The sequence below is a fragment of the Gobio gobio genome, assembly GCF_949357685.1.
Source record: "Gobio gobio genome assembly, chromosome: 21".
Taxonomy (NCBI): domain Eukaryota; kingdom Metazoa; phylum Chordata; class Actinopteri; order Cypriniformes; family Gobionidae; genus Gobio; species Gobio gobio.
The window spans coordinates 4,943,630-4,971,150 of NC_137117.1; the positions used below are offsets into that span (position 1 = coordinate 4,943,630).

Sequence of the window (27,521 nt, forward strand, 5' to 3'; positions counted from 1 at the left end):
ACTTAGTATACACTGTTCACTTTAGTCACTTTATTCACTTAGGTTACACTGTTCACTTTCGTCACTTTATTCACTTAGTATACACTGTTCACTTTAGTCACTTTATTCACTTAGTATACACTGTTCACTTTAGTCACTTTATTCACTTAGTATACACTGTTCACTTTCATCACTTTATTCACTTAGTATACACTGTTCACTTTCACCACATTATTAGCTTAGTATACACTGTTCACATTCATCACTTTATTCACCTAGTATACACTGTTCACTTTAGTCACTTTATTCACTTAGGTTACACTGTTCATTTTAGTCACATTATTCACTTAGGTTACACTGTTCACTTTAGTCACATTATTCACTTAGGTTACACTGTTCACTTTAGTCACTTTATTCACTTAGTATACACTGTTCCCTTTCGTTCAGTCACTACGACGTAACGTTAGTGACTAACGAATGGGGGTTTCGCTTAGAAGCCTATCAACTTCGAGTTTTGAGAAAACGCCCAATGGCGTGCCAATGCCATGGGGCATGCGGAATTTGCATACGTAGCTCCGCCTCACTGCGTGAGTATATAAGGAAGTACGAGGCAATATCGCATTATGTTCTGCTTTCGGAGCCAAGAGTACCTACCTCTTCACTCCTACAGCCTTCTGAGACTCTGTCAGCTTCTTCGAGACGAGCAGCTTTCCAGTCGGTGTTGGTGTGACGGCGCGTTCCAGTGATCGCATACTTCCTGCCTGCTGATCTGTGCAGTGGTCCGCCTGACAGCTGGTGTGTGTTTCCCTGGGCGCTTCGGCATCGACTGCAAGGTTTTCCTCTCACAAAAAGAGCTTGCGCGTGGCACGTCTTTTTCAAGACGGCTCGCCCGTGCACTTCCGGGTGCGATCGATTTTCCGCTGCTGTCTGTGGACGCATTCACTGCTCGGGCGTGTTTGGGCTTCAGCACGCACGGGCAGTGTTTGCGGATGTGTCACGTTTCCATTGCGGGGGCGTGACCATCGCGATGTCACGGTCGAGACTCAATGATCTCCGTGAGGAGAGAGAGTCCCCTCTGCCACACCCCAATCTACCTTCCCAGAGTGAGATGGTACTTTGGCTGGTGGCCAGGGTGACCTGAGGGCGGTGCTGTGGTATTAAGAACCCCGACGTTCATTCCTCGGGCCACACCCCCTCTTATACATCGCTTCCGCGAGTGTTGGATTGAATCTACGGCCCGTCTCTGACGCCCCGTTCGTTCAGTTCACGCTCTGGATAGCAGTGAGATGTCGATCGCCGCATCCCAAGGTGGGCTGGAGTCCTTTGGGGATGACGATTAGGTTGTGCTCCGCCTCCGGGTGTGTCAGCACTGCCTGATCTGACCTAAAGTTGACAGCCATGTTATCTCGGGCAGCCGCGAGTCTCGCGCTGGTGTGGAACTCCGCCCAGTCGCGGGTGCTCGTGGTTGCGCGATGGGTTTTGGGGGCGGCACCCGACAGCTGTTGGGCCCCGCCCCCAATGCCTTTCGCTCCCGGGGTGCATGAGGAAATCACGCGGTCCCGGAAGTCCCCGTGCTTCTCGCGACCGTTTGGTGGCCTCCTCCGCCTTCTCTGCCCTTGATGGGGCCGCGGCCTAGGGTACACTGGGGCCCCCTCCCCCCCCACTGTTGAACTCTCTGTTGCGCACTACGGTGTCCACAGAGGGCTTTGACGTGGCGTGGTGTGGCTGTCCTAAGCACCCCCCCCAAAGCCTGTGGGCTCGTCTACTTCGGTGGCGTGGTCCCGCAGTGCTACGGGCAGGCCGCCGCCCCTTTGCACATGCACAATGGTGGAGCCGACCCAGGGCTCTTCATTGAGCTGCGTGCCGCAACTGACCCCGCCCCCGGGCGGTGAAGGTGGCCACACGCTCCCTGGGTCGGGCGATGTCCACAGCTGTGGTCCGGGAGAACACCAGGCCTTACCTGGTGATGTGGAGGACGTTGAGCGGGCCCGCCTCCTCAACTCACCCATATCCCAGGCTGGCCTCTTCGGCGGCGCGGCTGAGAACTGCGCCCAACAGTTCTCGGCCGCCCCAGAGCAGACTGAGGCTGCAACACGTACTGCCCCGGCGGCCAGCTGCTGCACCAGCCGCCGGCCCAGTCGCCTCAGTCCGCTCGCCGCCGAGGGCGCCCTCCCTCTTCCCGCCCGGCCCCAGCAGCAGCCTTCATCTGGGCCGCGCCGTGGAGGTGGTTGAGGATGTCGCCCAGTCCGCTCCCCAGACTGGTTAAACGCCAGGATGGAGGTGGACAACTCAGAGATGGGTTCCAGTTCTTCCCAGGGGATGGTAGCAGGGCCTCTCCTTCCCCCGGTGGAGGGCCGGGGGAAAATCCTTCCGCTGCTGGCCCCCGGGCTAGCAGCGCTTGGGAAGAACTCATGTTCCTGTCTCTGAGCACCCAGAGACCGGTGATGACAGTGCGCGCCACCCTCGGGTCTCGCCACTCGCATCCCTCTCTGTCGCCAGCCCCCTGGCAGAGCAGACCCCAGTGGAACGCGAGTCCTTCCCTGGTCTCCTCTGTCAGGGCGCAGCCGTTAACCGTGCTCCGACCCGGGGACGCCCAACAGCCTCCCCTGTCCGCGCCGGTAACGCTGCCTCGCTGCCCCACCCAGGGTACGTCTGTCGTCCGGATGACCCCGTTGGTGCAGTCTCTGGAAGCCTGGCTTCAGCTTCCGGGGCTGTCCCGCTGGGCTGCCCGGACCATCAGGCTCGGCTACGCGATTCAGTTCGCGCAGGCTCCTCCCCGTTACAGGGGAGTCCGCTATACCATGACCGGGGCCCATGCCCCCGTCATGCGTGCGGAGATTGCCACTCTACTGGCGAAGGGTGCGATCGAGCCTGTCCCTCCAGCCGAAATGAGGTCGGGGTTCTACAGCCCCTACTTCATTGTACCCAAGAAAACCGGTGGGTTACGGCCAATCCTGGACCTTCGCATCTTGAACCGATCCCTTCACCGGCTTCCGTTCGAGATGTTGACTGCGAAACGCCTTTTCGAATGCGTTCGTCCGTACGATTGGTTTGCAGCGATTGACCTGAAGGACGCCTACTTCCATGTCTCCATCCTTCCTCGACACAGACCGTTCCTACGGTTTGCTTTCGAGGGGCGGGCATACCAGTACGCAGTTCTCCCATTCGGGTTATCTCTGTCCCCTCGCGTCTTCACGAAGATCGCCGAGGCAGCCCTTGCGCCCCTTTGGCAGCACGGGGTCCGCATCCTGAACTACCTCGACGACTGGCTCATACTAGGCCACTCTCGAGAGCAGGTTTGCGGACACAGAGATCTGGTTCTCCACCACTTAACCCGTCTGGGCCTTCGGGTCAACTGGGAGAAGAGCAAACTTTGCCCCGTGCAGAGGATCTCTTTTCTCGGTATGGAGATCGACTCGGTCGCCATGTACGCGCAGCTTTCGAGCGAGCGCGCGCAGTCTCTGCTGACTTGCCTCCGACAAATCGAGAGCAAGAATGCGGTTCCACTGAAACTATTTCAGAGGCTCCTGGGGCATATGGCATCTGCAGCCGCGGTAACGCCGCTCGGATTGCTTCATATGAGACCGCTTCAGCACTGGCTTCGCGATCGAGTCCCGAGATGGGCATGGCAGTCTGGCACGCTCCGGGTCCAAGTGACTCGGGCCTGCTTACAGACACTCACCCCGTGGTCGAACCTCAGCTTTCTACGGGCCGGTGTGCCCTTAGAACGAGTTTCCAGGCATGTTGTCGTATCGACGGATGCCTCTGCCACGGGCTGGGGTGCCATGTGCAATGGACAAGCAGCCGCGGGCTCCTGGACAGGACCCCAGCGCCTCCTGCATGTCAATTGCCTCGAGTTGCTGGCAGTACGGTTCGCCCTGCACCGCTTCCGAGCGTTGCTGAAGGGTCAACATGTGCTTGTCCGGACAGACAACACGGCCGTAGTAGCGTACATCAACCACCAGGGCGGTCTACGCTCCCGCCGCATGTCTCAACTCGCCCGCCATCTCGTCTTATGGAGTCAGAAGCGCCTGAGGTCCCTTCGTGCTGTCCATATTCCGGGAGTCCTGAACCACGCAGCCGACGAGCTCTCGCGGTTTCAGCCTCTCCCGGGAGAATGGAGACTCCATCCCCGGACGGTTCAGCTGATTTGGGAACAGTTCGGCGACGCACAGGTAGACCTATTTGCCTCCCACGACTCTTCCCACTGCAGCCTGTATTATTCCCTGACCGAGGGCACGCTCGGCACGGATGCACTGGCGCACAGCTGGCCGCGGGGCCTACGCAAATATGCGTTTCCCCCAGTGAGCCTACTCGCACAGCTTCTGTGCAAGATCAGGGAGGACAAGGAGCAGGTCCTTTTGGTCGCCCCGTACTGGCACGGCCGGACCTGGTTCCCCGAACTCATTCTCCTTGCGACAGCCCCTCCCTGGCCTATTCCTCTGAGACCGGACCTCCTTACTCAGAGACGGGGCACCCATTGGCACCCGCGTCCCGACCTTTGGAACCTCCACGTGTGGCTCCTAGACGGGACCCGGCAGGTTTGAGTGGCCTACCACCTACGGTGGTCGCCACCATCACTTCCGCTAGGGCAGAGTCCACTCGGCATGCCTATGCGTTGAAGTGGAACCTCTTCGTCACCTGGTGCTCTTCCCGCCAAGAAGACCCCTGGAAATGTCCGATCGGGTCCGTGCTTGAGTTTCTCCAAGAGGGGCTGGAGCGAAGGCTGTCTCCCTCCACCCTCAAGGTATATGTGGCCGCAATATCTGCCCACCACGATCTCTTGGAGAACAAAAAGGTAAGTCAGCACGACCTGGTCATCAGGTTCCTGAGGGGAGCTAGGAGACTGAATCCTCCTCGCTCTCCTCTCGTACCCTCTTGGGACCTCGCAGTAGTGTTAACTGCTCTGCAGAGACCTCCCTTTGAGCCTTTGCGGTCGGTCGATATTAAGTTTCTGTCTATGAAGACGGCTCTGCTGACCGCATTGGCCTCAGTCAAGAGGGTCGGGGACCTGCAGGCATTTTCGGTTGACGAAGCGTGCCTGGAGTTCGGGCCGGCTAACTCTCACGTGATCCTGAGACCCCGGCCTGGATATGTGCCCAAGGTTCCCACCACTCCGTTCAAGGACCAGGTGGTGAACCTGCAAGCGCTGCCTTTGGAGGAGGCAGACCCAGCCTTGGCATTGCTCTGTCCAGTACGCGCTCTCCGCGCCTACGTAGACATGACGCAGTGTTTCAGGACCTCAGACCAGCTCTTTGTCTGTTATGGTGGAGAGCGGAAGGGAAGTGCTCTCTCAAAGCAAAGGCTGTCTCACTGGATAGTGGACACCATTGCTTTGGCTTACCAGCAGCAAGGCCGACCATGTCCCCTTGGTGTGAGGGCACACTCCACCCGGAGTGTGGCCTCCTCTTGGGCTCTAGCGCATGGCGCCTCGCTAGCAGACATCTGCAGAGCTGCAGGCTGGGCGACACCCAACACATTCGCCAGATTCTACAATCTCCGAGTGGAGCCAGTGTCCGACTATGTACTCGCCCCCCCGAGGGGCCGGTGATGGGCCAGGCTCAGGTGTCTTCGCTTGCTCGCCACTCCACTCCACGGACTGGATACGTGCGATATTTTCCTCAGGTGAGCTCCCCGAGAGCCCTGAGCTCCTCCAGCACTGTCGACGCCGACATCAGTTCAGTCTGCCCTTTCGAGCCCAGACCCTCATGTCCGGCCAGGTGCCCCATGTGCATGGTTCCCTCCGGCGACCCCCACATGTGTATTTCACCGTAAGTCTCCGCAGTGAGCGGGTTTCTTCCCTTGGCGTGTCCCCGCCACCCCTAGGGTTAAAAATCCACCTTCGGCTGGTACCCTAGAGATCTTCCATATGCAACCCTCTCCGGGTCATATGTGTCTCTTAAGTCCTCCCCACGGGTAGGCATCTTTGGCATTCCCTCACTGGGATATGCTTCCCAGTGTACCTTGGTATTCCTGTGTTAAGTGGGAGTCCTTCGTCCGTACTAGTTTTACGACAGGGTACTCACACTTACGCAGGGCACTGGAAGACAGCTGAGTGGCGGGATTATATTGGGACCCCCATTCGTTAGTCACTAACGTTACGTCGTAGTGACTGAACGAAAGGGAACGTCTCGGTTACGGATGTAACCCTCGTTCCCTGAGGAGGGAACGGAGACGTAACGTCCCCTTGCCACATCGAGCTGTGTTGCCTGGAACGCAGGAGTTCAGTCTTGGCTCCTCAAGCAGGTAACATAATGCGATATTGCCTCGTACTTCCTTATATACTCACGCAGTGAGGCGGAGCTACGTATGCAAATTCCGCATGCCCCATGGCATTGGCACGCCATTGGGCGTTTTCTCAAAACTCGAAGTTGATAGGCTTCTAAGCGAAACCCCCATTCGTTAGTCACTAACGTTACGTCTCCGTTCCCTCCTCAGGGAACGAGGGTTACATCCGTAACCGAGACGTTCACTTTAGTCACTTTATGCACTTAGGTTACACTGTTCACTTTAGTCACTTTATTCACTTAGGTTACACTGTTCACTTTAGTCACTTTATTCACCTAGTATACACTGTTCACTTTAATCACTTTATTCACTTAGTATACACTGTTCACTTTCATCACTTTATTCACTTAGGTTACACTGTTCACTTTAGTCACATTATTCACTTAGGTTACACTGTTCACTTTAGTCACTTTATTCACTTAGTATACACTGTTCACTTTCATCACTTTATTCACTTAGGTTACACTGTTCACTTTCACCACATTATTAGCTTAGTATACACTGTTCACATTCATCACTTTATTCACCTAGTATACACTGTTCACTTTAGTCACTTTATTCACTTAGGTTACACTGTTCACTTTAGACACATTTTTCACTTAGGTTACACTGTTCACTTTAGTCACTTTATTCACTTAGTATTCACTGTTCACTTTCACCACATTATTCACTTAGGTTACACTGTTCACATTCATCACTTTATTCACCTAGTATACACTGTTCACTTTAGTCACTTTATTCACTTAGGTTACACTGTTCACTTTAGTCACTTTATTCACTTAGGTTACACGGTTCACTTTAGTCACTTTATTCACTTAGGTTACACTGTTCACTTTCACCACATTATTCACTTAGTATACACTGTTCACATTCATCACTTTATTCACCTAGTATACACTGTTCACTTTAGTCACTTTATTCACTTAGGTTACACTGTTCACTTTAGTCACTTTATTCACTTAGGTTACACTGTTCAATTTAGTCACATTATTCACTTAGGTTACACTGTTCACTTTCACCACATTATTCACTTAGTATACACTGTTTATTTTCATCACATTATTCACTTAGTATACACTGTTCACTTTCATCACTTTATTCACCTAGTATACACTGTTCACTTTAGTCACTTTATTCCCTTAGGTTACATTGTTCACTTTAGTCACTTTATTCACTTAGGTTACACTATTCACTTCAAGATTCAAGATTCAAGAGTTTTATTTGTCACATACACAGTTATATACACAATATACAACTGGCAGTGAAATGTAAACAGGTCCGCTCCATGGACAGTGCAAATAACAGTTACAAGAAATTAAAATAGAAATAGAATAAAATTAGAATAAAAAGTATTAACATAAGTAGAATTATAAATAAATCAAGTAAAATATAAAAATAGGAAATAAGATAAAAAAAAAATATAAAAATTAAAATATTAAAAAAAAAAAAAAAAAAAAAAAAAAAATATATAAGTGGATATGATAAGTGAGATAAACTGTAGACTTAGAAATAAGTGGTTAACATAAATATATATATATATATATGTATATATAAAGAAGTATAATGTGCAAGGTTTATTACAGGTTGTTACGCAGTAACAATAGGAAGGTAAAGTGCAGTGCAATGGCAGTATGTGGATGTTAATGTTTAAACTGGATGTTTATGTGTGTGCGGGGGTGAAGTGAAGTCACGTGACTGAGTTCAGGAGTCTGATGGCCTGGGGGAAGAAACTCCTCCTGAGTCTTTCAGTCTTTGCCATCAGGCTACGGAAGCGCTTACCAGATGGCAGCAGGGTGAAGTGAGAGTTTGCAGGGTGATTAATGTCTCTGATGATTTTAGTAGCTCTACCTCTGCAGCGTTTGGTGTAGATGTCCTGCAGAGACGGGAGAGCTGAGCCTGAGATGCGCTCGGATAAGCGCACCACTCTTTGCAGGGCTTTGGAATCGTGACTGGTGCTGTTCCCGTACCACGCTGTGATGCACTGAGTCAGGACACTTTCTATCGCCCCTCGATAGAAAGTTTTCAGGATGGCTGGTGAAACCCTGAATTTCCTCAGCTGGCGCAGGTGGTACAGTCTTTGCCAGGCTTTTTTCACCTGTGTCTGGATGTGTGTAGTCCAGGTCAGATCCTCGGAGATGTTCACACCCAGGTATTTGAAGCTGCTCACTCTCTCTACCGGTGTCCCGCTGATCATGAGAGGGGAGTATGACCGATGCTGTCTCTTCCTGAAGTCCACAATCAGTTCTTTGGTCTTGTTAACATTCAGAGAGAGACAGTTGTCCTGGCACCATGATGTCAGTTGCTCCACTTCGTCCAAGTATGCCGTCTCATTGTTGTTGGAGATGAGACCCAGGACAACAGTATCATCAGCAAACTTGATGATCAAGGTGGAGCTGTGTGTGGACAAACAGTCATGGGTGTAGAGAGAGTAGAGCAGGGGACTCAGCACACAGCCCTGTGGAGCTCCAACACTCAGGGTGATGGAGGTGGAGGTGAACTGGCCTACTCTCACCGCCTGGGGTCTGCCAGTGAGGAAATCTTCAATCCAGAGGCAGAGAGAAGAATTCAGGCCTAGATCCAGGAGTTTGTGTGTTAGCTTAATGGGAACTATGGTGTTAAAGGCTGAGCTATAGTCAATAAATAGCAGCCTGACATAGTTCCCACTTTTGCTGTCGATGTGAGTGAGGCAGGAGTGAAGGACGTGAGAGATGGCATCTTCAGTCGATCTATTGGGACGATAGGCAAACTGAAGAGGGTCCAAAGTGTCAGGAATGGAGGAGCAAATGTTGTTTTTAATGAGTCTCTCAAAGACCTTCATGACTAAAGATGTGAGAGCCACTGGACGATAGTCATTTAGGCAAGAGGGTTTACTGATCTTAGGTACAGGGATGATAGAGGATCGTTTGAAGGAGGTGGGGACAACAGATGTAGCAAGGGACTCGTTAAATATGGATGTAAAGAGCCCTGCGAGCTGATCAGCACAGGACCGCAGAACACGACCTGAAATACCATCCGGCCCAGCAGCTTTCCTGACATCCACACGTTTGAGTGCCCTCCGAACCTCGTCCTCCGAGAAAGAGATCACGTGACCGTTGCTGCTCTGAGGGACTCTCTCTGACGCGTCACTCGCCGGAGTCGCGCTGCCGCGATTACCATCAAAGCGAGCGTAGAAAGAGTTTAGCTCGTTCACCAGCAACGGATCAGCTCTCACCTCTGCAGAGGATTTAGTTCCAAAAAACTGTTCAATTTAGTCACTTTATTCACTTAGGTTACACTGTTCACTTTAGTCACATTATTCACTTAGTAAACACTGTTCATTTTCATCACTTTATTCACTTAGGTTACACTGTTCACTTTCACCACATTATTCACTTAGTATACACTGTTCACATTCATCACTTTATTCACCTAGTATACACTGTTCACTTTAGTCAATTTATTCACTTAGGTTACACTGTTCACTTTAGTCACTTTATACACTTAGGTTACACTGTTCACTTTAGTCACATTATTCACCTAGTATACACTGTTCAATTTAGTCACTTTATTCACTTAGATTACACTGTTCACTTTCACCACATTATTCACTTAGTATACACTGTTCACATACATCACTTTATTCACTTATGTTACACTGTTCACTTTAGTCACATTATTCACATAGTATACACTGTTCACTTTAGTCACTTTATTCACTTAGGTTACACTGTTCACTTTAGTCAAATTATTCACCTATTATACATTGTTCACTTTAGTCACTTTATTCACTTAGTATACACTGTTCATTTTCATCACTTTATTCACTTAGGTTACACTGTTCACTTTAGTCACTTTATTCACTTAGTATACACTGTTCACTTTAGTCACTTTATTCACTTAGGTTACACTGTTCACTTTAGTCACATTATTCACATAGTATACACTGTTCACTTTAGTCACTTTATTCACTTAGGTTACACTGTTCACTTTAGTCAAATTATTCACCTATTATACATTGTTCACTTTAGTCACTTTATTCACTTAGTATACACTGTTCATTTTCATCACTTTATTCACTTAGGTTACACTGTTCACTTTAGTCACATTATTCACCTAGTATACACTGTTCACTTTAGTCACTTTATTCACTTAGGTTACACTGTTCACTTTCACCACATTATTCACTTAGTATACATTGTTCACATTCATCACTTTATTCACTTAGTATACACTGTTCACTTTAGTCACTTTATTCACTTAGGTTACACTGTTCACTTTAGTCACTTTATTCACTTAGGTTACACTGTTCACTTCAGTCACATTATTCACCTAGTATACACTGTTCACTTTAGTCACTTTATTCACTTAGGTTACACTGTTCACTTTAGTCACATTATTCACTTAGGTTACACTGTTCACTTTAGTCACTTTATTCACTTAGGTTACACTGTTCACTTTAGTCACATTATTCACCTAGTATACACTGTTCACTTTAGTCACTTTATTCACTTAGGTTACACTGTTCACTTTAGTCACTTTATTCACTTAGGTTACACTGTTCACTTTAGTCACATTATTCACCTATTATACACTGTTCACACTGCATGAAAAGTGGGATTTTCGTCAGTATGTGACACTGTAGATTGCCGTGAAACTTCAGGTTTACGACTGTGCACGGCAATTTGCAGGCAACACCGAAAACTGCCGTAAATTGTCTGAAATTGACGTGGGCCTTGCTTGGCAGTTGTCCCCCCATGACCCCCCCTCCCCTTAATTCTAGGGGAGGCTTTATCATGTAAATGAAGATGCTGTGAGCTACACAAATGCAAATCAGAGTAGCAGCAGGGGGAGTTTTATCTAGGTTCTGAATTTTTTTGACTAAAACAAGTTTAAAGTTTAAGTTAAAATGTTAACTTAAATTTAAGTTAAATGTACTCGTTTTAGTTCACATTACTAAATTTTTAGGGCAACCAGTTTGCTCCAATTTTTTAAGTAGATTCAACTTGTCCGGGCTCACAGTGTAGATTAATTACTCTGTATGTCATTAGCAATAACCAATGTTATGTAAAAAAAATAAAAAAATACAGGACAGCAGTTCATGTCTTCAACCTTTAGAGAGGTTATGTGATGCAACAAGACAATGAACCAAAGCACACAAATAAATCAAGTAAAGCATACAGTTTACATACCAACATTAATTTGTCCACCCTGCACTGTGAATGATTTTTTAAATGGCTATTAATCATAAATGTGAAAAGTACAAGTTTGTTTGTTTATAGTTAAGTCAGATTGTGTTTTTCTGTAATTGTCATTTAAATTGAGCTCACACCACATTTTATGAATTATCAATGCAGATTTTCAAGAGGTGGTTTCCTGGACAGGGTTTAAATTATGCCAAGAGTAGGCCTTAATCTAGTTAATCGTGAGTTAAAAAATTGTTGCCTGGAACAAAGATTAAGCACAGATTACTAACACCTGGACTATGAGTCCTGAACTAAAATAAACTGGATTCATTTACAGTTTTATCTAATTGCTTACACACAATTTCTGAAAATATGGCTCCATTTCTTGTAACTCTACACACAAAACATCAGACATCTCTTGCAAAAGCAACACTTTGTGCAAAACTATTTTAACTATTTCCAAAAATGTTGTTTTTGCATATATCTAACTACACAATGCACAACTGAGGAATTTACAGTTGAACTGAAATCAACTGAACTGAATCAACACTGAAGTCACTTGAGCTGAATATTGACACTATATTGGCCTGTTAGAGCCGGTTTACAGCAGAATTTGTTTTGAACTTGTTACTGAAGCTGCTATGAAACAATATATTTTGTTGTATGCATATTCTTTCTTTCTCAAACCTTAGTTTTGATTTCTAAGTGATCAATTTATGTATGTGTTTTCACACATGATCATTGGCTGTATGGGTCCTCAGTAAATGAATGTGGCATTTAAATGGCAAAAGTTATTCTTGTCTCTATAACTTATGGCTTCCTAAAGACACGTTTATGGGTAAATAAAATATTAATAATATAAATAAAATGAATATCAAAACATATTTTAAATATAATGAAGTCATTTTATTATAGCACTCATCAGATGTTCCTGGAAACAAAACAGAGACAGAACAGTATAAACAAACTATACAACAAACTAAACACCAAATTACAAAAACATTATTATGTGAAAGTGAATAAAGTTGTGTGTGTTTTCAGTTATAAATATGTGCTGTGTAAATTAGCCTATACTTTTAGAAATTATATATAGCCTAACTTTAAAAAACAAACAATAACCCATATAGATACATTATAATAATTGTATAATATTAAGCATTTACTTAATATACATTGTAACATTAGGCTACTTTACTCTAGCACAGTAGTCAGTTAAGCAATTAATTAATATCTTATATTAATCTGTATGTAGCCTAAGCTACATCTAAAGGTAAGTCTGCTTTAAAAAAAAATATTACACTTCGACATGTACAGAATGTGCGCGTTAAGAAACACGTTCAAATGTGTCTTCTTAACATGTTAAAACTGTGCGTCGACTGTGCGTGTATGCCTGTTACACGACCAGAATGTGCGTGTCTACACCATGGGTCTACACATACAGAAGACACACGTAAAAAATTGCTGCGTTGAAGCGGAAAACAGGGCGTGTTGAAGGTTGAAACGATTATAAGTCACGCGTTTCGTATAAAGAGATTTGGCCCCGGGCGCGTTCCTTATTATAGCCCTAGTCCAATGAGGTGCGAGGTCGAGGTCATGGCCATGACGCGTAGAAGACGAGCTTTAAACTTTTTTTTATGTTTTTTGCTGCTTTCCTTTTTCGTGATCAACAATGACAGGACACCGTCTTCAACTCAATCTCTGCATGGACGCGACGAACTTTTTGGACTCATTTTCAGGAGGCTGTCTTCGTCTTCATAACTCTGAGGCAAACTGCAGTCGCTATGAACCAGAGCATGGGTATGTAACGTTACGATTTAAAGAATATGCTTTTATTCAGCTGTATAAGGAAATGGATGCGTTAATAGATCCGAGCTTAAAACTGCACATTTTGTTTACACAGACTATCCTCGCCTCATAACGAAGCTGTGAGCTCTTATCTGCTTGGAGCGATTTCCGCGAGTCCAGATTTAACCGCTGATCATGACGACATTGTGTGTAAGTAACTTCTAATGTGTTTCTCATTCCTTGTTTAATTTTAACGTGACTGTTTTTATTAATACCAGTCTCATGTAATTGTTTTCCAGCTGCCTGTAAGACGTATTATGAATCGACACGCTGGAGCTTCAGATACAAACAACCTGAACTTAACGTTACATAGCAGGCGGAAACTGCGAAGTTTAGCTCGGAGTCGATCAAGAAGAAAAAGGGTAAGATTTATTATATTAGATCCGTTTTTTGTCAATGTGAGTATTTTTCAGGTTGCTTATTGTCTTTATGGATTGTATTACAGTTGCTGGAAGCGAGAGTGTGCTGGATGAGGTGGACGTTTGGAAGTCCGCGACCATTGAACTCATATCTGACGAGGAAGACGGCTTTGTTGACGGGGTGTCTGGATGGATTGTGCGGCCACCGCGCTCTCGCAGCCTGGAGCACGCCGAACTCTACATTACATTACGAGACATTACTGCTGCACTGTACATAGTTGTGTGTTTAACAATAAAGCTCTTTCTTTAAGTAAACCGCTGTGTTTTATAAATGAAGCCCTTTCTCTTGAATGAACAGCTGTATGCTTATAAATGAAGCCCCTTGTTTGAATAAACGGCACGGTCCGTATAATTTTCCCATATATTCCTTGATGGTATGAATACATCATAGCACAATAACATTAATATGAAACAAATTATTACAACATAAATTATATATTTATTATTATTATTGGGGTTTACATTTATAATGAGCCAGGGGGACCAATAATGATTGGTTTGCAGTGATCTGCCAACCAATCACGAGGGATTTTTCTTTTTTAAATGTAGTGGCTTCAGCCAATAGTGAGTGAGTAAATTCAAGTCTGGCCGTTGACTCTCTGGTTTCGCTGCTATTCATATGCAAATTAGAGGCGTCGCACCTCCGCGCGGTCTCTCAGCGGGGGGCTCTCCACCTACGTCATGGTTCGTTTACGACAATTTGTGGCACAGACAAACGCGACGTTCGCTGCCTCTAAATTGTCGAAAACTGCCGAAAATTAGGGAGATTTCCAGGAGTATACAGGCGTTTACGGGGTCGAAAATCCCACTTTTCATGCAGTGTCACTTTAGTCACTTTATTCACTTAGTATACACTGTTCATTTTCATCACTTTATTCACTTAGGTTACACTGTTCACTTTAGTCACTTTATTCACTTAGGTTACACTGTTCACTTTAGTCACTTTATTCACTTAGGTTACACTGTTCACTTTAGTCACATTATTCACCTATTATACACTGTTCACTTTAGTCACTTTATTCACTTAGTATACACTGTTCATTTTCATCACTTTATTCACTTAGGTTACACTGTTCACTTTAGTCACTTTATTCACTTAGGTTACACTGTTCACTTCAGTCACATTATTCACCTAGTATACACTGTTCACTTTAGTCACTTTATTCACTTAGGTTACACTGTTCACTTTAGTCACATTATTCACTTAGGTTACACTGTTCACTTTAGTCACTTTATTCACTTAGGTTACACTGTTCACTTTAGTCACATTATTCACCTAGTATACACTGTTCACTTTAGTCACTTTATTCACTTAGGTTACACTGTTCACTTTAGTCACTTTATTCACTTAGGTTACACTGTTCACTTTAGTCACATTATTCACCTATTATACACTGTTCACTTTAGTCACTTTATTCACTTAGTATACACTGTTCATTTTCATCACTTTATTCACTTAGGTTACACTGTTCACTTTAGTCACTTTATTCACTTAGGTTACACTGTTCACTTTAGTCACTTTATTCACTTAGGTTACACTGTTCACTTTAGTCACATTATTCACCTAGTATACACTGTTCACTTTAGTCACTTTATTCACTTAGGTTACACTGTTCACTTTCACCACATTATTCACGTAGTATACACTGTTCACTTTAGTCACATTATTCACCTAGTATACACTGTTCACTTTAGTCATTTTATTCACTTAGGTTACACTGTTCACTTTAGTCACTTTATTCACTTAGGTTACACTGTTCAATTTAGTCACATTATTCACTTAGGTTACACTGTTCACTTTCACCACATTATTCACTTAGTATACACTGTTCATTTTCATCACATTATTCACTTAGTATACACTGTTCACATTCATCACTTTATTCACCTAGTATACACTGTTCACTTTAGTCACTTTATTCACTTAGGTTACATTGTTCACTTTAGTCACTTTATTCACTTAGGTTACACTATTCACTTTAGTCACTTTATTCACTTAGGTTACACTGATCACTTTAGTCACATTATTCACTTAGGTTACACTGTTCACTTTAGTCAATTTATTCACTTAGGTTACACTGTTCACTTTAGTCACTTTATACACTTAGGTTACACTGTTCACTTTAGTCACATTATTCACCTAGTATACACTGTTCAATTTAGTCACTTTATTCACTTAGATTACACTGTTCACTTTCACCACATTATTCACTTAGTATACACTGTTCACATACATCACTTTATTCACTTATGTTACACTGTTCACTTTAGTCACATTATTCACATAGTATACACTGTTCACTTTAGTCACTTTATTCACTTAGGTTACACTGTTCACTTTAGTCACATTATTCACTTAGGTTACACTGTTCACTTTAGTCACATTATTCACATAGTATACACTGTTCACTTTAGTCACTTTATTCACTTAGGTTACACTGTTCACTTTAGTCACATTATTCACTTAGGTTACACTGTTCACTTTAGTCACATTATTCACCTAGTATACACTGTTCACTTTAGTCACATCATTCACCTAGTATACACTGTTCACTTTAGTAACATTATTCACTTAGGTTACACTGTTCACTTTAGTCACTTTATTCACTTAGGTTACACTGTTCACTTTAGTCACATTATTCACCTAGTATACACTGTTCACTTTAGTAACATTATTCACTTAGGTTACACTGTTCACTTTAGTCACATTATTCACCTAGTATACACTGTTCACTTTAGTCACATTATTCACTTAGTATACACTGTTCACATTCATCAGTTTATTCACTTAGTATACACTGTTCACTTTAGTCACATTATTCACTTGGGTTACACTGTTCATTTTAGTCACATCATTCACCTAGTATACACTGTTCACTTTAGTAACATTATTCACTTAGGTTACACTGTTCACTTTAGTCACTTTATTCACTTAGGTTACACTGTTCACTTTAGTCACATTATTCACCTAGTATACACTGTTCACTTTAGTAACATTATTCACTTAAGTTACACTGTTCACTTTAGTCACATTATTCACCTAGTATACACTGTTCACTTTAGTAACATTATTCACTTAGGTTACACTGTTCACTTTAGTCACTTTATTCACTTAGGTTACACTGTTCACTTTAGTCACATTATTCACCTAGTATACACTGTTCACTTTAGTAACATTATTCACTTAGGTTACACTGTTCACTTTAGTCACTTTATTCACTTAGGTTACACTGTTCACTTTAGTCACATTATTCACCTAGTATACACTGTTCACTTTAGTAACATTATTCACTTAGGTTACACTGTTCACTTTAGTCACTTTATTCACTTAGATTACACTGTTCACTTTAGTCACATTATTCACTTAGTATACACTGTTCACATTCATCACTTTATTCACTTAGGTTACACTGTTCACTTTAGTCACATTATTCACTTAGGTTACACTGTTCACTTTAGTCACATTATTCACTTAGGTTACACTGTTCACTTTAGTCACATTATTCACTTAGGTTACACTGTTCATTTTAGTCACATCATTCACCTAGTATACACTGTTCACTTTAGTAACATTATTCACTCAGGTTACACTGTTCACTTTAGTCACTTTATTCACTTAGGTTACACTGTTCACTTTAGTCACATTATTCACCTAGTATACACTGTTCACTTTAGTAACATTATTCACTTAGGTTACACTGTTCACTTTAGTCACATTATTCACCTAGTATACACTGTTCACTTTAGTCACATTATTCACTTAGTATGCACTGTTCACTTTAGTCACTTTATTCACCTAGTATACACTGTTCACTTTAGTCACATCATTCAACTAGTATACACTGTTCACTTTAGTCACATTATTCACTTAGGTTACACTGTTCACTTTAGTCACATTATTCACCTAGTATACACTGTTCACTTTAGTCACATTATTCACTTAGGTTACACTGTTCACTTTTTAGTCACTTTATTCACCTAGTATACACTGTTCACTTTAGTCACACCATTCACCTAGTATACACTGTTCACTTTAGTCACATTATTCACTTAGGTTACACTGTTCACTTTAGTCACATTATTCACCTAGTATACACTGTTCACTTTCACCACATTATTCACTTAGTATACACTTCACATTCATCACTTTATTCACTTAGTATACACTGTTCACTTTAGTCACTTTATTCACTTAGGTTACACTGTTCACTTTAGTCACTTTATTCACTTAGGTTACACTGTTCACTTTAGTCACTTTATTCACTTAGGTTACACTGTTCACTTTAGTCACATTATTCACCTAGTATACACTGTTCACTTTAGTAACATTATTCACTTAGGTTACACTGTTCACTTTAGTCACATTATTCACTTAGTATACACTGTTCACTTTCATCACTTTATTCACTTAGTATACACTGTTCACTTTAGTCACTTTATTCACTTAGATTACACTGTTCACTTTAGTCACATTATTCACTTAGTATACACTGTTCACATTCATCACTTTATTCACTTAGGTTACACTGTTCACTTTAGTCACATTATTCACTTAGGTTACACCGTTCACTTTAGTCACATTATTCACCTAGTATACACTGTTCACTTTAGTCACATCATTCACCTAGTATACACTGTTCACTTTAGAAACATTATTCACTTAGGTTACACTGTTCACTTTAGTCACTTTATTCACTTAGGTTACACTGTTCACTTTAGTCACATTATTCACCTAGTATACACTGTTCACTTTAGTAACATTATTCACTTAGGTTACACTGTTCACTTTAGTCACATTATTCACCTAGTATACACTGTTCACTTTAGTCACATTATTCACTTAGTATACACTGTTCACATTCATCACTTTATTCACTTAGTATACACTGTTCACTTTAGTCACTTTATTCACTTAGATTACACTGTTCACTTTAGTCACTTTATTCACTTAGGTTACACTGTTCACTTTAGTCACATTATTCACCTAGTATACACTGTTCACTTTAGTAACATTATTCACTTAAGTTACACTGTTCACTTTAGTCACATTATTCACCTAGTATACACTGTTCACTTTAGTAACATTATTCACTTAGGTTACACTGTTCACTTTAGTCACTTTATTCACTTAGGTTACACTGTTCACTTTAGTCACATTATTCACCTAGTATACACTGTTCACTTTAGTAACATTATTCACTTAGGTTACACTGTTCACTTTAGTCACTTTATTCACTTAGGTTACACTGTTCACTTTAGTCACATTATTCACCTAGTATACACTGTTCACTTTAGTAACATTATTCACTTAGGTTACACTGTTCACTTTAGTCACTTTATTCACTTAGATTACACTGTTCACTTTAGTCACATTATTCACTTAGTATACACTGTTCACATTCATCACTTTATTCACTTAGGTTACACTGTTCACTTTAGTCACATTATTCACTTAGGTTACACTGTTCACTTTAGTCACATTATTCACTTAGGTTACACTGTTCACTTTAGTCACATTATTCACCTAGTATACACTGTTCACTTTAGTAACATTATTCACTTAAGTTACACTGTTAACTTTAGTCACATTATTCACCTAGTATACACTGTTCACTTTAGTAACATTATTCACTTAGGTTACACTGTTCACTTTAGTCACTTTATTCACTTAGGTTACACTGTTCACTTTAGTCACATTATTCACCTAGTATACACTGTTCACTTTAGTAACATTATTCACTTAGGTTACACTGTTCACTTTAGTCACTTTATTCACTTAGGTTACACTGTTCACTTTAGTCACATTATTCACCTAGTATACACTGTTCACTTTAGTAACATTATTCACTTAGGTTACACTGTTCACTTTAGTCACTTTATTCACTTAGATTACACTGTTCACTTTAGTCACATTATTCACTTAGTATACACTGTTCACATTCATCACTTTATTCACTTAGGTTACACTGTTCACTTTAGTCACATTATTCACTTAGGTTACACTGTTCACTTTAGTCACATTATTCACTTAGGTTACACTGTTCACTTTAGTCACATTATTCACTTAGGTTACACTGTTCATTTTAGTCACATCATTCACCTAGTATACACTGTTCACTTTAGTAACATTATTCACTTAGGTTACACTGTTCACTTTAGTCACTTTATTCACTTAGGTTACACTGTTCACTTTAGTCACATTATTCACCTAGTATACACTGTTCACTTTAGTAACATTATTCACTTAGGTTACACTGTTCACTTTAGTCACATTATTCACCTAGTATACACTGTTCACTTTAGTCACATTATTCACTTAGTATGCACTGTTCACTTTAGTCACTTTATTCACCTAGTATACACTGTTCACTTTAGTCACATCATTCAACTAGTATACACTGTTCACTTTAGTCACATTATTCACTTAGGTTACACTGTTCACTTTAGTCACATTATTCACCTAGTATACACTGTTCACTTTAGTCACATTATTCACTTAGGTTACACTGTTCACTTTTTAGTCACTTTATTCACCTAGTATACACTGTTCACTTTAGTCACACCATTCACCTAGTATACACTGTTCACTTTAGTCACATTATTCACTTAGGTTACACTGTTCACTTTAGTCACATTATTCACCTAGTATACACTGTTCACTTTCACCACATTATTCACTTAGTATACACTTCACATTCATCACTTTATTCACTTAGTATACACTGTTCACTTTAGTCACTTTATTCACTTAGGTTACACTGTTCACTTTAGTCACTTTATTCACTTAGGTTACACTGTTCACTTTAGTCACTTTATTCACTTAGGTTACACTGTTCACTTTAGTCACATTATTCACCTAGTATACACTGTTCACTTTAGTAACATTATTCACTTAGGTTACACTGTTCACTTTAGTCACATTATTCACTTAGTATACACTGTTCACTTTCATCACTTTATTCACTTAGTATACACTGTTCACTTTAGTCACTTTATTCACTTAGATTACACTGTTCACTTTAGTCACATTATTCACTTAGTATACACTGTTCACATTCATCACTTTATTCACTTAGGTTACACTGTTCACTTTAGTCACATTATTCACTTAGTATACACTGTTCACTTTAGTCACATTATTCACCTAGTATACACTGTTCACTTTAGTCACTTTATTCACTTAGGTTACACTGTTCACTTTAGTCACTTTATTCACTTAGGTTACACTGTTCACTTTAGTCACATTATTCACCTATTATACACTGTTCACTTTAGTCACTTTATTCACTTAGTATACACTGTTCATTTTCATCACTTTATTCACTTAGGTTACACTGTTCACTTTAGTCACTTTATTCACTTAGGTTACACTGTTCACTTTAGTCACATTATTCACCTATTATACACTGTTCACTTTAGTCACTTTATTCACTTAGTATACACTGTTCATTTTCATCACTTTATTCACTTAGGTTACACTGTTCACTTTAGTCACTTTATTCACTTAGGTTACACTGTTCACTTCAGTCACATTATTCACCTAGTATACACTGTTCACTTTAGTCACTTTATTCACTTAGGTTACACTGTTCACTTTAGTCACATTATTCACTTAGGTTACACTGTTCACTTTAGTCACTTTATTCACTTAGGTTACACTGTTCACTTTAGTCACATTATTCACCTAGTATACACTGTTCACTTTAGTCACTTTATTCACTTAGGTTACACTGTTCACTTTAGTCACTTTATTCACTTAGGTTACACTGTTCACTTTAGTCACATTATTCACCTATTATACACTGTTCACTTTAGTCACTTTATTCACTTAGTATACACTGTTCATTTTCATCACTTTATTCACTTAGGTTACACTGTTCACTTTAGTCACTTTATTCACTTAGGTTACACTGTTCACTTTAGTCACATTATTCACCTAGTATACACTGTTCACTTTAGTCACTTTATTCACTTAGGTTACACTGTTCACTTTCACCACATTATTCACGTAGTATACACTGTTCACTTTAGTCACATTATTCACCTAGTATACACTGTTCACTTTAGTCATTTTATTCACTTAGGTTACACTGTTCACTTTAGTCACTTTATTCACTTAGGTTACACTGTTCAATTTAGTCACATTATTCACTTAGGTTACACTGTTCACTTTCACCACATTATTCACTTAGTATACACTGTTCATTTTCATCACATTATTCACTTAGTATACACTGTTCACATTCATCACTTTATTCACCTAGTATACACTGTTCACTTTAGTCACTTTATTCACTTAGGTTACATTGTTCACTTTAGTCACTTTATTCACTTAGGTTACACTATTCACTTTAGTCACTTTATTCACTTAGGTTACACTGATCACTTTAGTCACATTATTCACTTAGGTTACACTGTTCACTTTAGTCAATTTATTCACTTAGGTTACACTGTTCACTTTAGTCACTTTATACACTTAGGTTACACTGTTCACTTTAGTCACATTATTCACCTAGTATACACTGTTCAATTTAGTCACTTTATTCACTTAGATTACACTGTTCACTTTCACCACATTATTCACTTAGTATACACTGTTCACATACATCACTTTATTCACTTATGTTACACTGTTCACTTTAGTCACATTATTCACATAGTATACACTGTTCACTTTAGTCACTTTATTCACTTAGGTTACACTGTTCACTTTAGTCACATTATTCACTTAGGTTACACTGTTCACTTTAGTCACATTATTCACATAGTATACACTGTTCACTTTAGTCACTTTATTCACTTAGGTTACACTGTTCACTTTAGTCACATTATTCACTTAGGTTACACTGTTCACTTTAGTCACATTATTCACCTAGTATACACTGTTCACTTTAGTCACATCATTCACCTAGTATACACTGTTCACTTTAGTAACATTATTCACTTAGGTTACACTGTTCACTTTAGTCACTTTATTCACTTAGGTTACACTGTTCACTTTAGTCACATTATTCACCTAGTATACACTGTTCACTTTAGTAACATTATTCACTTAGGTTACACTGTTCACTTTAGTCACATTATTCACCTAGTATACACTGTTCACTTTAGTCACATTATTCACTTAGTATACACTGTTCACATTCATCAGTTTATTCACTTAGTATACACTGTTCACTTTAGTCACATTATTCACTTGGGTTACACTGTTCATTTTAGTCACATCATTCACCTAGTATACACTGTTCACTTTAGTAACATTATTCACTTAGGTTACACTGTTCACTTTAGTCACTTTATTCACTTAGGTTACACTGTTCACTTTAGTCACATTATTCACCTAGTATACACTGTTCACTTTAGTAACATTATTCACTTAAGTTACACTGTTCACTTTAGTCACATTATTCACCTAGTATACACTGTTCACTTTAGTAACATTATTCACTTAGGTTACACTGTTCACTTTAGTCACTTTATTCACTTAGGTTACACTGTTCACTTTAGTCACATTATTCACCTAGTATACACTGTTCACTTTAGTAACATTATTCACTTAGGTTACACTGTTCACTTTAGTCACTTTATTCACTTAGGTTACACTGTTCACTTTAGTCACATTATTCACCTAGTATACACTGTTCACTTTAGTAACATTATTCACTTAGGTTACACTGTTCACTTTAGTCACTTTATTCACTTAGATTACACTGTTCACTTTAGTCACATTATTCACTTAGTATACACTGTTCACATTCATCACTTTATTCACTTAGGTTACACTGTTCACTTTAGTCACATTATTCACTTAGGTTACACTGTTCACTTTAGTCACATTATTCACTTAGGTTACACTGTTCACTTTAGTCACATTATTCACTTAGGTTACACTGTTCATTTTAGTCACATCATTCACCTAGTATACACTGTTCACTTTAGTAACATTATTCACTCAGGTTACACTGTTCACTTTAGTCACTTTATTCACTTAGGTTACACTGTTCACTTTAGTCACATTATTCACCTAGTATACACTGTTCACTTTAGTAACATTATTCACTTAGGTTACACTGTTCACTTTAGTCACATTATTCACCTAGTATACACTGTTCACTTTAGTCACATTATTCACTTAGTATGCACTGTTCACTTTAGTCACTTTATTCACCTAGTATACACTGTTCACTTTAGTCACATCATTCAACTAGTATACACTGTTCACTTTAGTCACATTATTCACTTAGGTTACACTGTTCACTTTAGTCACATTATTCACCTAGTATACACTGTTCACTTTAGTCACATTATTCACTTAGGTTACACTGTTCACTTTTTAGTCACTTTATTCACCTAGTATACACTGTTCACTTTAGTCACACCATTCACCTAGTATACACTGTTCACTTTAGTCACATTATTCACTTAGGTTACACTGTTCACTTTAGTCACATTATTCACCTAGTATACACTGTTCACTTTCACCACATTATTCACTTAGTATACACTTCACATTCATCACTTTATTCACTTAGTATACACTGTTCACTTTAGTCACTTTATTCACTTAGGTTACACTGTTCACTTTAGTCACTTTATTCACTTAGGTTACACTGTTCACTTTAGTCACTTTATTCACTTAGGTTACACTGTTCACTTTAGTCACATTATTCACCTAGTATACACTGTTCACTTTAGTAACATTATTCACTTAGGTTACACTGTTCACTTTAGTCACATTATTCACTTAGTATACACTGTTCACTTTCATCACTTTATTCACTTAGTATACACTGTTCACTTTAGTCACTTTATTCACTTAGATTACACTGTTCACTTTAGTCACATTATTCACTTAGTATACACTGTTCACATTCATCACTTTATTCACTTAGGTTACACTGTTCACTTTAGTCACATTATTCACTTAGGTTACACCGTTCACTTTAGTCACATTATTCACCTAGTATACACTGTTCACTTTAGTCACATCATTCACCTAGTATACACTGTTCACTTTAGAAACATTATTCACTTAGGTTACACTGTTCACTTTAGTCACTTTATTCACTTAGGTTACACTGTTCACTTTAGTCACATTATTCACCTAGTATACACTGTTCACTTTAGTAACATTATTCACTTAGGTTACACTGTTCACTTTAGTCACATTATTCACCTAGTATACACTGTTCACTTTAGTCACATTATTCACTTAGTATACACTGTTCACATTCATCACTTTATTCACTTAGTATACACTGTTCACTTTAGTCACTTTATTCACTTAGATTACACTGTTCACTTTAGTCACTTTATTCACTTAGGTTACACTGTTCACTTTAGTCACATTATTCACCTAGTATACACTGTTCACTTTAGTAACATTATTCACTTAAGTTACACTGTTCACTTTAGTCACATTATTCACCTAGTATACACTGTTCACTTTAGTAACATTATTCACTTAGGTTACACTGTTCACTTTAGTCACTTTATTCACTTAGGTTACACTGTTCACTTTAGTCACATTATTCACCTAGTATACACTGTTCACTTTAGTAACATTATTCACTTAGGTTACACTGTTCACTTTAGTCACTTTATTCACTTAGGTTACACTGTTCACTTTAGTCACATTATTCACCTAGTATACACTGTTCACTTTAGTAACATTATTCACTTAGGTTACACTGTTCACTTTAGTCACTTTATTCACTTAGATTACACTGTTCACTTTAGTCACATTATTCACTTAGTATACACTGTTCACATTCATCACTTTATTCACTTAGGTTACACTGTTCACTTTAGTCACATTATTCACTTAGGTTACACTGTTCACTTTAGTCACATTATTCACTTAGGTTACACTGTTCACTTTAGTCACATTATTCACCTAGTATACACTGTTCACTTTAGTAACATTATTCACTTAAGTTACACTGTTCACTTTAGTCACATTATTCACCTAGTATACACTGTTCACTTTAGTAACATTATTCACTTAGGTTACACTGTTCACTTTAGTCACTTTATTCACATAGGTTACACTGTTCACTTTAGTCACATTATTCACCTAGTATACACTGTTCACTTTAGTAACATTATTCACTTAGGTTACACTGTTCACTTTAGTCACTTTATTCACTTAGGTTACACTGTTCACTTTAGTCACATTATTCACCTAGTATACACTGTTCACTTTAGTAACATTATTCACTTAGGTTACACTGTTCACTTTAGTCACTTTATTCACTTAGATTACACTGTTCACTTTAGTCACATTATTCACTTAGTATACACTGTTCACATTCATCACTTTATTCACTTAGGTTACACTGTTCACTTTAGTCACATTATTCACTTAGGTTACACTGTTCACTTTAGTCACATTATTCACTTAGGTTACACTGTTCACTTTAGTCACATTATTCACTTAGGTTACACTGTTCATTTTAGTCACATCATTCACCTAGTATACACTGTTCACTTTAGTAACATTATTCACTTAGGTTACACTGTTCACTTTAGTCACTTTATTCACTTAGGTTACACTGTTCACTTTAGTCACATTATTCACCTAGTATACACTGTTCACTTTAGTAACATTATTCACTTAGGTTACACTGTTCACTTTAGTCACATTATTCACCTAGTATACACTGTTCACTTTAGTCACATTATTCACTTAGTATGCACTGTTCACTTTAGTCACTTTATTCACCTAGTATACACTGTTCACTTTAGTCACATCATTCAACTAGTATACACTGTTCACTTTAGTCACATTATTCACTTAGGTTACACTGTTCACTTTAGTCACATTATTCACCTAGTATACACTGTTCACTTTAGTCACATTATTCACTTAGGTTACACTGTTCACTTTTTAGTCACTTTATTCACCTAGTATACACTGTTCACTTTAGTCACACCATTCACCTAGTATACACTGTTCACTTTAGTCACATTATTCACTTAGGTTACACTGTTCACTTTAGTCACATTATTCACCTAGTATACACTGTTCACTTTCACCACATTATTCACTTAGTATACACTTCACATTCATCACTTTATTCACTTAGTATACACTGTTCACTTTAGTCACTTTATTCACTTAGGTTACACTGTTCACTTTAGTCACTTTATTCACTTAGGTTACACTGTTCACTTTAGTCACTTTATTCACTTAGGTTACACTGTTCACTTTAGTCACATTATTCACCTAGTATACACTGTTCACTTTAGTAACATTATTCACTTAGGTTACACTGTTCACTTTAGTCACATTATTCACTTAGTATACACTGTTCACTTTCATCACTTTATTCACTTAGTATACACTGTTCACTTTAGTCACTTTATTCACTTAGATTACACTGTTCACTTTAGTCACATTATTCACTTAGTATACACTGTTCACATTCATCACTTTATTCACTTAGGTTACACTGTTCACTTTAGTCACATTATTCACTTAGGTTACACCGTTCACTTTAGTCACATTATTCACCTAGTATACACTGTTCACTTTAGTCACATCATTCACCTAGTATACACTGTTCACTTTAGAAACATTATTCACTTAGGTTACACTGTTCACTTTAGTCACTTTATTCACTTAGGTTACACTGTTCACTTTAGTCACATTATTCACCTAGTATACACTGTTCACTTTAGTAACATTATTCACTTAGGTTACACTGTTCACTTTAGTCACATTATTCACCTAGTATACACTGTTCACTTTAGTCACATTATTCACTTAGTATACACTGTTCACATTCATCACTTTATTCACTTAGTATACACTGTTCACTTTAGT

General features: G+C 39.9%; 1 long non-coding RNA gene across 1 annotated transcript; it reads left to right on the top strand.

The window, feature by feature from the left end:
• Positions 1-13,003: 13,003 nt before the first annotated feature.
• Positions 13,004-13,945, top strand: LOC307117097. Its single transcript, XR_013815410.1, has 4 exons — positions 13,004-13,226; positions 13,330-13,424; positions 13,514-13,636; positions 13,720-13,945. It is a non-coding gene; the product is annotated as an uncharacterized lncRNA (long non-coding RNA).
• The last annotated feature ends 13,576 nt before the right edge of the window (positions 13,946-27,521 follow it).